The sequence below is a fragment of the Hibiscus syriacus genome, unplaced genomic scaffold (genome assembly GCF_006381635.1).
Source record: "Hibiscus syriacus cultivar Baekdansim isolate YM2019G1 unplaced genomic scaffold, ASM638163v2 tig00110584_pilon, whole genome shotgun sequence".
In the NCBI taxonomy this organism is placed as follows: domain Eukaryota; kingdom Viridiplantae; phylum Streptophyta; class Magnoliopsida; order Malvales; family Malvaceae; genus Hibiscus; species Hibiscus syriacus.
Window position 1 is genome coordinate 3,271,727 of NW_024062792.1, and position 13,801 is coordinate 3,285,527.

Genomic DNA, 13,801 nt, shown 5'->3' on the forward strand with positions numbered 1-13,801 from the left:
AAAACATTTTTCAATTCATCATTGATGAAGTTCGAAGGAAGCTAGCTGTTAACACCGTTTTTCGTTCAGGTAGGGAAATATCGATATTGATTCGGAGTTTTTTTTAAAAAAATATTTCGAAATGTGAGGAGTCGTCACTAATTATTTAAGGTACGATTGAGACACCATGAAAATCGGGTGGTTTTAATAAAATATTTTTTTTATCAAAATATCGAGTTTTAAGTTCTGCGAAAATCCAAGGAGTCAGTTACGCGTGGGGAAGGATTAGTATCCCACAAGCGCCCAAAATTTTGGTACCTAGTTGATTATCCTATATTTAAAATCGAAAATTTTGAGTTCGATCTTTATTTAATTTGAAAATCATTACGGATGAAAAGTTGAAAAGGATATTCGTTTATTAAAGCCGATAGCATTCACCCCTTAGCATAAATGCGGGAGATCAACTATTGTGTCTAATAACAAAATATTGTCTCGTTTTTAGAAAATCATGATGCAGTCTTTAAAAATGATGTCAACCTATTTCGGGAATCACTAATAGTCACCCCTGAATATACTTGCGGGAGTTATACTATTAATTTCCTAATAAGTGAACATTTCATTAGGTTTGAAAATAAAATGCAATCAAACAAATTTTTATTTAATCCTAATTAAGCTAAGGTAAAAAGGTTTTTTTTTCTAACTTAAGGTGTCAAATTATGAAATTAAAGGACCTAGAGGCACAAACCTAGAAATGTAGGTTCTAATATTAATCCTATTTAATTTTAAACCAATTATTGAATCGAATAACCGAGATGATCCCTCGAGCATTTATGTGAGGACTGACTCGAATTATCCCCTAAATTAAAAGACTAGTTTGAAATCTAACCTAATGTGGAGGCTCTATTTAACCTATTTAATTATGTCAATATTAAAGGTCTAATCGAAGTTCGGGGACTAAATGTCAAAGATCTAAAATATCGAGTTCTAAAATATTTAAAAACTTAAGGACCTAAATCAATAATTTCTAAAGTTAAGGACTAATTAAAAACCTAATTTTTATCTAACTATTAAACCTAAAGTTATTTAGGATATATTAATTATTAATAAATTTTAAAAGTTGAACAATCGATTCGAGTAATCGGGCATCTTATGCAAAAACTCGACTTAAATTGCTCCCTAATTAAACTAAAGCGTCATCCTAATTTCTAAGTTTGATTCGAGTATTAATCTAATTTAAAACTAAATGTAAGAATTTAAACTATGAAAAAAATTGAAACATTTGATAAACTTAATTAAAACAATAAATAAAATAACAGAAACGTAAAAAAATAGCAATAAAAAATAAAATAAGCCGAAATGTAAGGTCCTAATTGCATAAACATAAAATAGAAATGACTAAAATGCAAGACAACAAAAATTAGTAACTAAATCAGAAATAAACAGTGGTTAAATTAAAATAAGTTAAAATTTAAAGATTAAATTGAAATAAAATAAAAAAATAGATTAAAGACTAAAATACAAAAACACGCTTAAACTAAAGGACCTAAATTTTTTTTTTATCAAAATAAATAAAAATAAATAAATAAAAATGACAAATAAAAAGAGAAATATCAGTTTTGGTCCCATATAAGGACAGAAATGCAAAAATACGAGTAAGTGGGGAGATTAAAACAATACATTTATCCAAAAAAACGAAGCATACACAGAAAAATAGAAAAATGACAGTTTTGGTCCCTTCAATGACCAAATTTTAAAAACCGTGCGAAACTTACGGGGGTTTAAACACAATTAAACAAAAAAATTCTTCTATAAATACTAATCAATCTTTTTTTTCATTTTTGTAACCAAACAGAACAAAAGGAGAATCTCTCCCATCTACTCTCGGTCTCCTCGAACCCCTTCTGATTGTTGTCTGACCGCCGTTCCCGATGGCCAAAATTCCCAAAACTCTCCAAAAACAAATTCAAAAAACATAGATATGCTAGTTTAGGCCGTTTTTAAGGGCCAAAACACCGAAAAATGCATTGAAAACCTTCGAAAATCTCCCAAAATCCTTCGATTTCCTCGGATTTCGGTGACTTCCGGTGAGGTCCTCTCCTACCCAAGTAAACCTCGATCTAAACTCCTTTTACTTTTTAACGTTTTACTGTGAAAAAAAGTTTGGTTACTTGTTGCTGTTTCGAAAACTAAAAAAATATTGTTTGTTTAATGCAATTCGGAAAAATGAAGATTTTTCCCTTATTTGAATATGTTGCCCCTTTTTTTAGACTAAAACGTTCCCTTTTTTTTATTCAAAAACTGGAAAAAAAAGATTCACTTGTATTCGAAACTTAACAAAAGAAACTAAAAGGAATTTGTTGCTCGAAATAAAAAAGAAAAAAAGGAACCTTTTAATCTTTGTATATTAATTCTAGGTCTCTCAAGAACCGACCATTTTTTAATCTTTGTATATTAATTCTAGGTCTCTCAAGAACCGACCATTTTTACATGATTTTCTTGGGGGGGGGGGTTATACCCATTTACAGAAATTAAAATGATTAACGTTTTTGTTGTCTTCTGTTTTGTTTCTGCAGGAGGGGAGATGGTGGCGTGCACGGGATGCAACCCCTTTACTAACGGCAGAGAACGGCAGTGACTGATTGGGTGTAGAGGCGGCTGCTAGCTAGGCTAGATTAAACCCGGGTCGGGTCTTTAGTTGCACCCCGGATCGTTTGTGTCCTGGCTTAACTTGGGCCTGTAAAAAATGGTGCTCACACTAGACAACTAGATTACGTCGAAGCTCTCCTTGGCAGGGCGAATCACCCTCGCAAGATCTACGCTCCTCACCATTCCCAATTATTTCATGCAGACAGTGGCTATCCCCAAGAGTGTCTGTGACCAGATTGAGCAAATAGCTCACCACTTTATTTGGGGTAGTACGAATACTTCACCGAAAGCTGTCTAGTTAACTATAAAACCTACTGTCAACCTCATAAACATGGTGGTATTGGAATTCGACCTCTAAAATCTCAAAATGAAGTTTTTCTTATCAAATAGGGTTATAACTTTTTGATGCATCTAAATTGCCTTTGGGTCAAAATTATGCGCGCCAAGTATAAGGTCAAACAAATGTTACCCCATCATATCGAAGCCAAAAATGGGTCCTTCGTGAGGAAATCCCTCTACATCCGCGATAATGTTTGTTGGTCTATTGGAGATAGTAAAAGCTCAAGCTTTCGGCTTGATTCTTGGATTCTTGGAATTAATAAGATGGCTGACTTGTGAGCCGAAACTGGATTTTTAATACCCAAGCTGTGGTCAAAGATTTTACTACGATAATGGGCAACTGTATGGTTTTCAGAAATGAACCGATTAACGAATCAGTCATGTTATCGGTTTATTGGTTCAATCGATCGAACCGGTTCGATCGGTCGAAAGAACCGGACGACGTCATAATTATTTAAAAAGTTAAATAAAAATATCAAAAATATTTAATAAAAAATAATTTTTATATAACAAGTCATATTCAAAGCAAATCATAACATATATAAGTTAAAAACTATAAAATCAAGTAAAACAAAATAATTCAAATTAACTACAACATAATATTTAAGGTAAAACATATTAAATAATAAATATAATTATATAATTATAATTAAAAAAATAAATTTAGGGCTAAAAAAATCATAACAAAATGATATTGTTTGGTTTAATTTTTTCTAAAAAAATAATCCCACATGGCTAAGAAACATAGAAGAGCTTCCCAACTAACTTCTATAAATAATAGAGGTAATTTGACATTCAAAATCATGGAGCCTTTTGGTGAGCATTGAGTGTACTATTCTTTCACTTCAATCAAGTTCGAATTTTAGGCTTCAATCGAGCTTCTAAATTTTTTTTGAGTTCAAGCCTTTTTGAGTTCAAGTTTCAATATTATATTTCGAGTTCGAGTTAAACTTGATAATTTTTAGCTCGTGAGTTTGAGTCGAGTTGAGTTTACCTTTAAAGTTTTCAAATTCGAGTCGATGTCAGCAATACTCGAGTTCGACTTGGCTCGTTTAACAAACAACGTCGTTTGGTTTAATTTTTTTTAAAAAATAAAATTGGCGGTTTTTTCCGGTTTTTTTCGATTTTTAGCCGGTCCGGTTCGAACGGTTCAACGGTTTCAGTTGGTTCATTAATAGCGGTTCAACCGGTGTAGATTGAACCGGACTAAACAACGATTCCCGATTTAACCGGCCGGTCCGATTTTCAAAACACTGGGTAACTTGGATACTCCAAACTTAGGCAAGCTCTTGATGAAGACGTCGTCCTTAGAGTCTTGAGCATACGTACCCCTAACGACGTCATGGGTGTTGACATGCCGACGTGGAGGTGGGGAGCACACTGGCAACTTCTAGTTTAAGTCGGCTTTCCGAATCCTTAAACAACGATGAGAGATAGAAACTCACCTGGAACTTTAATAGAGTGCAGCGAGTCAAAAATTTTCTTTGGCTCTCGTTACGCCATCGCTTGATGACCAACGTTGAGAGAACTAAGAGGGGTATTACCGATAAACCAAGTTGTCTGATGTGTGGTGCGGCTGAAGAGACAATCATACACATTTTTTATGCTTCTCTTATTTGTATGATTGGTTGTATTTTAATTTAAATAATGTTGCAGGTATTGTGAGCACTGACTGGGACTGGAAACACCTCTCCTGTATTCTCACGTGGCAGTTGTGGAAGAACCGCAATGACTTCATCTTCAATGGCCATATATGGGCAGCGTTGGCTTCAATCCAGTCGGCCAAAGCTTGGGTCGGCGTCGTAAAGAGCAATAAAGATCGAAGTTCTAATAACCCGAGGGTAAGAACTCAGAAGACCTGGAATACCCCTCACCCCTATTTTTTTTCTAGCTCAACATGGATGGAGGAATGGTTCCAATGACCTACAATGCCTCTAGTGGCGGAGTCCTTCGCAACGAGAAGGGAGACTAGGTCCTTGTATACACCAGAAACATTGGTCGATGTTCAGTCCTGCATGCTTAACTTTGGGCAATTTTTGTCGCGCTTCAGGTGGCATGGGACAATGGCATACGCAAACTCGTGGCGGAAACGGATAATACCCAAGTTGTTCAATGCCTTAACTCTGTCGGAAATGCGTATGAGACCGCAATTATCCGTCGTATTCGTCACCTTGCTAACCAGAGGTGGAATATTACCTTCAATTATATACCTAGAGCAGGTAACAAACTTGCTGACTAGCTAGCTAATCTTGATCGGGGAGCAGGCCTTTGCCTGTCGTCTTTCAGCAACCGTCCAACGATATGGAAAAGATAGACGCCGACCGGGGCATCTTGAGGAGAGGAGCATACCACTGATATCTCAGTGTTCACTTTGTAACCAAAAAAAATAAAAAGTAAAGAAAATAAAGATGGAAAATTAGATTATAAACCCCATTTTAATATATGATAGTAAAATGTTTGTGAGAAAATAACTAAAAAGAAAGAGAAGAAAATATGATATTCTCTTTGGAATTATTTAGAGGTTACAGTAGAAAATCTATCTCCCCTAGATGGTCTTTGAAAATTGATCTACACAAAGCCTTTGACTCTCTAAATTGAGACTTTATCATTGCTATTTTAAAGGCACTAGGTCTTCCCAATGCTTTCATTACTTGGATTGAAATTTGTTTTTCAACTGCCAAATTCTATATTTCCTTCAATGGGAGCTTGATTGGTTTTTTCAAAGGTGCAAGAGGTGTTAGGCAAGGAGACCCTCTATCCTTTTTCCTTTTTATCCTCTCAATGAATGTTCTTTCAAGACTCCTCAACTTGGCTGCTACTAAAGGTACTTTTGGTTACCATCCAAAATGTTAAAGAATAGGCCTTACCCATCTCTCTTTTGCTAATGACCTTTTAATATTCTACAAAGGATATGTGAATTCTGTAATTGGTGTTACTACTGTCCTGGACTTATTTTATGAAATGTCTGGTCTTAGACTTAATGCTTCAAGATGTGAACTGTTTGTTGCTGGTGTTCCCTTTATTGATCTTGAGGAAATTAAGTTGATTACTGGTTTTAAACTTAGTAGTCTCCCTGTTCGATACCTTGGTATTCCTTTGGTCACTAGAAAGATTTCTGAAAAAAATTGCACTTCCCTCATTGATAATATTAAGGCTAGACTCCATTTCTGGTCTGGTCGAATGCTAAGTTATGCAGGCATATTGGAATTAGTTCGAGCGGTGTTATTTAGCATTGCTAACTACTAGTGCAAGCAATTGCTCTTCCCATCCTCAGTTATAAAAAAGATTGAATAGCTCTGTTCAAGGTTTTTCTGGAAAGGAGCTGACAAATCAGTAGCTGGAGCAAGAATGAGTTGGCAAAAAATATGTTTACCTAAGTCTGAAGGTGGACTCGGCCTTAAAGACATAAAGATCTGGAATAAAGCAAACATGATGCTGCTCATAAAAAGCATACTGGCAGGCGAAGGATCTTTGTGGGTGGCTTGGCTTCGAAGCTATGTTTTCAACGTTACTAATTTTTGGAATGCTGAAATTAAGCAATCCATAAGCTGGAGCTTAAGGCAACTTTTAAAGATGAGAACCGAAGCCTTCCCTATTTTGATGTCTGGAATGAAGAAAGTTAGTGACATTTGGAATGAGCTTAGAGTGAAAAATTCCAAAGTTTCATGGCAAAACCTTTTATGGTTCTCTCTCCACATCCCCAAGCATAGTTTAATTGCTTGGATGGCTTTCCTTGATAAGCTTCCTACCAAGGAAAGATTGCATCAAATGAGACTTATCAATGACTGTAAATGTAACTTCTGTGGTGCTGTTTTGGAAACTCGAAACCATTTGTTCTTTGATTGCCCAACTGCTGCTTCTTTATGGACAACAGTCTTCTCCCTAAATGGTTTACACAATCACCTTTTTCATGGAATGAATTCTTAGCTTGGGCCTCTATGTTTTGGAAAGGTAAATCTCTGATCACTTATATCTTGAAGATTGCTTCCAACGCTCTAATTTACATCCTATGGGAGGAAAGAAACAAAAGGATTTTCCAAGATCAGTCCAGGACTTTTGAAGATCTGCTACAAGCCATAAAGGAAATAGTTGGTTTGCAATTAAGGGGTAGAAATCTTAATAGATTTGATAGTGTGAATATTACTTTATGTAACAATTGGGGTATTGATTGATTGCTGATTATTTTTTGTATGTAGGGTAATCTTTGTATTCTGAACTCTGATTTTTTATAGCAGGTTATGCTATTTTGGGTAATAAAAAACAAATTATTAAAAAAAATTGCGATACGACACTAATATATTAAAAATAATCAAAATATATAATATATTTTTATTTTAAAGCACATTAAATATGCATAAATAAAATATTAATATATAAAAATCAGATTAATATATGGTAATTACATTATTAGTCGTTGTACTTTAAGTGATGCCTCGTTTTGGTCACTAAACTATTAAACGTTCCGATTAGGACACTAAGGGGCTGTTTGTTTACTTCAGAATGATTAAGCGCTGAATGATTCAAATGCTGAATGATTCAGAGGCTCTGTATGAATTAGTTTTAAATGTGACATGTTGTTTGATAATGGCTCTGAATCATTCATAATGTACTTCTGTGCTGAATCATTCAGCATTGTTTTGCTGAATCATTCAGCATTGTTTTGCTGAATCAGTCAGCACTAAATCATTCAGAGGTGAGAAACAAACGCGCTGAATGTTGAACGGTTCAACATTCAGCGCTGAATGGTTCAGCATTCAGCGCTGAATGGTTCCATTAAGAGGTAAACAAACAGCCCCTAATTCTTTAATTTCTTTTTTTACTCACCAGGCCGTTAAATCACAACAACGTGATGATGCGCTTATTATCTTATTTGTTTTGTGAAAATATCTTAAACTCCTCTATCCGTTGGCGTTGGTCGATCGTTGTCCGTTGTTAATCGTCGTTTGCGATAAAATTAGTGTAAAATGTTCATATTTTTCTTTTTTCTTTTCCCAAGTTTTTTTTATGAAATTTAATTAAAATAAAAATAAATTTGATCATTTAATCTAATGATGTCACGTGTCCCTAGTATCACGTATCGTGCCACGTGTCACCAACCAATGAGAGGACTAACTTCAAAATATTTTAGTATAAAAAATATTTTTGAATAAAAATTAAAATAAAAAATCTTTAAATTAAGTTAATAATCAATATATTAACTTCAAATAAATATATTAAATTAAAATAAAATTAGTCCTCCGGCACAACACATGGTACCAGTGACATGTGGTATCATTATATTAGTGAATTAAATTTATTTTAATTTATTAATAGTATGAGTAAGTTGAAAAATATATAAATAATAGGAATCAAATGTGTGATTATACCAAAATATTTAACGGTATTTAACTTGTAATTACCATATCTTAATTAAATAAAAACAAAAATGACAATATATTATGTTTTTTAAAATCAATGAGAAAAAATGGATAAAACATAAACGTAAGTGATCAATCATGTAATTAAGCCTAAAAACTAAACAGACAACAAGTAGAATTTGTAAAATACTTGATTAAAGGCATTAACAAGTGTTATCTACTGATCATCCTAGGCAAAACATGCACGGCCACCACTTCCATCCCACACGGTGGCGACACCTCCCAAAACCTGGCCGGCATTTCCCTTACATCCACCACTATAATCCTGTTCCCATTTGCCGAGACTGCACAAATTTTCCCTCCCTCTGCTGCTATCTGCTCAGCACGTTTAAGCTGTTCCAACTCAATCACTTCCACCCAACAATCTCCTTCACCATCGTACCTGCTCAAGCTTCCTTTGACTTCATCAATCACATAAATAACATCTTCATCCATGGCGGCTGCTGGCCCATTCCAACCAGCAACCATGCCCGGAAGCATCACTTCCCACTTATGCAATCCCACATCGTAACCTGCACCTTCTTTATCTGCATTGCCTTTCACATTAACCATGCAAAGCTTCCCTTTATATCCCACATTCCCACTGCTTCTCTACTAAACCTTCCATCTTTAAGCCGTGCCTTGTTTTCCCATCTCCAATTTTCTCTCTTCTTGTTTAGGTCCCATTGCTCCATTGACCTCGCTACATCTCCTTTGTAAAGTGAGCCGACGCCGCTCGCCATGTAGACCACGCCTCGGAGGCTCGGACTGAACCCGTGGCACACCATCTCCGAGGGGTGGAGATTTGGGGGCCGTAAAACCAGCTGTTCGACTCCGGATGGAAGACTAAAGGGCTGGAAAGTGCAGGGGAAAGCTTGTGAGTCGTTGCGGCTATGATTCCCAAATGGTTGGAGACTAAGGATTGAATCGGAAGCTTTTGGGATAGAAAAGAAGAGTGGCGGTGGAGAAAATGAAGAGGAGGGTCTTCTGGAGGAATAGGAAGGAGTCTCCAAGACGATGATATTGGATCAAAGGAGAAGAATTCGATTGAGTTATTTGTTCCAAATTCTCCGGTGGCGTTTTGCGGAGGAGAAAGAAGAGCGTAGAGGGAGAAGAAGGAAGGAAATGAGGAGAGTAAAGGAAGCGACGCCATGGATGGCAAACGGAGAAAAGAAGGGAAGGGGAAAGAGAAGAGAGGCAACGTTGAGCTAGATCATCATGGAGGCCTGGTAAAAGGGTTTCATTTTCAGCAGTGTCATCAAAGGGATCTTTGCTAGTTTTGTCGCATTTTATCTTCTAGTATGGGGCTCACATTTCTTTAATGTGAAACTTTCAACTTTTAATATGAGGAATGGTTTGTCAACATATCAATATATAGAGTTTTTGAATATTTGATACAAGAGTTTTGTTTTTTAATGGTTTTATTTAGTTTAGTTAGAACGATTTTCGTTTAGATTATTTTCTTTAATTAATCTAAGCTAAGGTGATTATAAATTATAGTAATTATTTTAAATATTTTGTAATCGTTGGTGGTCAAACTTAAAACTACTATAAAATGAATAAATAAGGAACTGAAATGATGTAGCGGAACACAATCCTAAAAATTGATTCTTTGTGCATGTATAAAGATACTCTTTAAGTTTATACCAACAATAATATTTATATTACTTGTGGACACTGAATTTAATCCTGATCTTAGCCAATATTTTACAACAACAACAAAACCCTATTCTCATATGTAATGGGGTTAGGGGGAGGTAGGGTAGTAGGCTGTCCTCAACGCCAGGTTGAGAGCAGCTTCCGTGGAAGACCTCCGACAGTCAGAAAAATTTAAAAATAAAGATAAAATATAATGCATGTATAAATAAAGAAATAAATAAATAAATACATAGTTGAACAGTCTTCATATGCGCGTCTGTAATGGGAAGTTATCACTGCAAATAAATCCCTGCATACAAATCTCTGAATATAGACAAAAAAAACGTAAGTCCCAAATAAATTTAAAAGATGAAACATGAGAAGGATATACAGAAGTCAGTGGTTGCAAGCTACGATAAAAGAATAATGTCAAAAGGGTTAAAACCTAAACTAATGCAACACTACTCCGCTATCCTAGTTCTAATCCTTCAAAAATTCTCATGACAGAAACGTATTAAAAGTAGAAGTCAAGGAAATTACTATAAAGGCATTAAAAAGAAAGCAGAGATGCTACACCCTATGGCTGTGACCCACACTACTCTGCTACCCTGGTCTTAAGTCTCCATACTTTCCTATCAGAGGTCATGTCTTCAGTAAGGGCTAAATCCTTCAAATCAGATCTTAAACAGTCTACCCACTTACTCCTTGGTCGTCCTCTCCTTCTGGCACCGTCGACTATAATCGACTCTACCCTCCTGACCGCATCCGACTGTTGTCTCCTAAGGACATGTCCAAACCACCGTAGTCTTCCCTCCCTCAATTTTTTGGATACATGCATCACCCCCAAGGACATCCTAATTGCAGAGTTTGGAGTCATTTCCCACAGAGTCTTACCACATGTCCATCGAAGCATTCTCATTTCTGCGGCCTCCATCCTCCTTACGTGATCCTTCTTGATTGCCCAACATTCTGATCCATACATCAGCGCTGGTCTTATTGCTACTCTATAAAATTTTCCCTTAAGTTTTAGAGGTACCTTCTTGTCACACAAAACTCCTGTAGCTGCCCTCCACTTTAGCCATCCCGCCTTTATACGGTGTGTTACATCATCATCTACACCCCCCATCTTTATGTATCATAGACCCTAGATACTTGAAACAATCCTTAGAGGGGAGAACGTGTCCTTCGATGCATACTTCTACGTCTTCATCGTTTTGGTTCCCACTGAAGTTTGAACATAAATACTCTGTCTTTTCAATATTGATCCTTAGACCTTTTTCTTCCAAAGCTTTCTTCCAGTTATCCAGTCTACTATTCAACTCAGTTTTTGTTTTAGCAACTAGGACAATGTCGTCAGCGAAAAGCATACACCATGGAACACCGACTGGTGTCGCACAATAGATGCCGTCCATAATCAAGGCGAAGATGTAAGGGCTAAGAGCCGACCCCTGATGGAGTCCGATTTCTACTGGGAAAGCCTCTGTGTCCCCAACTGTAGTCCTGACATATGTAGTAGATCGACAGTACATATCACGAATCGCCCGGATATAAGCAGTTGGGATCCGTCTCATTTCCAAGGTCTTCCAGATCGTATTGCGGGGAACGCTATCATACGCCTTCTCAAGGTCAATGAACGCCATGTGAAGATCACTATTTTTTCCCTATATTTTAAAATATAACTCAATATATTATTTATAGTTTTGAGCTATAAAAAATATGATATCTGGTTTTCATTATTAGATTCAAGGGTTATTACTGAACATAATGCTTTCGGCTGTAGAATATATTAAATGTCTATAAATTTGAGTTCAAATAGATTACAAATAAATCATATTGGTAGGTAAAGGACCATGATGAATGATTATCAAATTCAATGTCTCGTAAAGGTGTAAAAGATCGATCTGATTCTACTTATGTTCATACTAATATAAATCTTAATAATAGAGAAGAAAGTCAATCGAAGAGATACTGCATTTAAGAGTGAGCAAAACTCGACTCGAAAAATTGATTTTTTCAACTCGATTCGATTAAAAAAATTTCAAGTTCAAATCGTAAAATACAACTCTAATATCTTGAATACTACAAAAATTTTAGTAATTAGTGAATAAATTTTTAAGTTTAAGTCGAGTCATCAATTCTGTATGATATATGCATATCACATATAAAAGAAATATATATGTATTGCATTTTTTATATAAAATTCACATATGAATGGATTGTTATATATATTAATTGTGCATGATCATAAAAGAACTATTCATATTGAAATAAAATAATATCATAATATTATAAATATTTATAATTAAATTTTAGAAATTCGAAAACTTGACTAGACTCGAATTTTATAAACTCGATTCAACTCGAATTTTATAAATTCGACTTGACTCGAAAAAAATTTAAAGTCAACTCCGAGTTGTAAAATAGGACTCGTCAACTCTAATAACTCAAAATGTTTTTACTCGACCCAATCGAACGCTAACCGCTAATTACATTATATTGTAATGAATAGAGAAAAATCAAAACCTTTTGGTAATTAAGAAAAATATATATTGTTATGATTTATTTAAAAATTTATTTAAAGACTTTTTGCATTTTTTTTCATGTGACCGTCTCTCATTGCGTAACATCATTTTCTTAAGGGAACGACTAGGGATGTAAATGAGACGAGACAAATCGCGAGCTACTCGAGATCGACTAGATCAAGGCTCGATAAATACTCGGATCGAATGGACTCGACTCAAGATCGACTCGAGTTCTTAACGAGCCGAAACGAGCTACTCGATATTCGACTCGAAAAGCTCGTGAGCAGCTCGAAAAAATGTATATTATAATTTTAGATTTTTTAAAATTACATTATTAAAAATATATTAAAAATACATTATTGATAATTATAAAATTTTAAAAATAAATTAAAAATTCTATAATACAACTAAACCATATTGTAATGCATTTAATATCAAGATACTATATTGTACTTACCTCATAAATCGGTACCAAGCCGATTAATTAATGTATTTGTAATGAACTTAAACCCTAAAACCTAAATCATAAACTCTAAACCATAAACCATGAATCCTAAACTATAAACCTAAACCCTAAATCCGATTATGTAATAGGGGTTAAGTTATGCACATAAAGATAACATACAAATTATGCAAAATGATGTTATGTGACTCCTAAATAAATCATTTGCACACTTATACATAAATATATCAACATGCAAAATAAATATACACAACTTCCTGATTGAGACATGATTTTATCATATCTTAATGATGACTATCGACACCGTCATTGCTTTCAAGCACTGACTCACCAACATAATATTTCAAGAACTGACTCGACGACATAATGTAAACGGAGATTTGATGTACAAATACAACTAAAACGATGTGATCATATTTTATCATACCCTAGTCAACAGGTTAACATCAATATCATACAATCACCAATTTTTTTTAATGAAAAATGACGAGTTTGAATCATATGAATAGTCGAGGTAAATACATGATAGGATTATGATATATATAATTATAAACAATTAAAGCGTTTTAGAATGGAAGTAGAATTTGGGTTAGTTATAAAGTAATATATGTTTAAAATTTTCTTAATCAATTAACAATGCTTACACATCCTACGATGGTCCATCGTAGATGGTGGCTATTCGATTCCAAATTTCATGAGTCGTTTGTCTCGACCACCAAGTCTGAATATAGTGGTTGTTTTACCATAAAATGTCTTAAAACCCATGCATATCAACTGAAATGTTTGGCCATACATTTGGATCCATGGATTCTGGTTTT

General features: G+C 34.8%; 1 pseudogene; it reads right to left on the reverse strand.

The window, feature by feature from the left end:
• Positions 1-8,519: 8,519 nt before the first annotated feature.
• On the reverse strand, positions 8,520-13,788 carry LOC120133695 (annotated as a pseudogene).
• Positions 13,789-13,801: the final 13 nt, after the last annotated feature.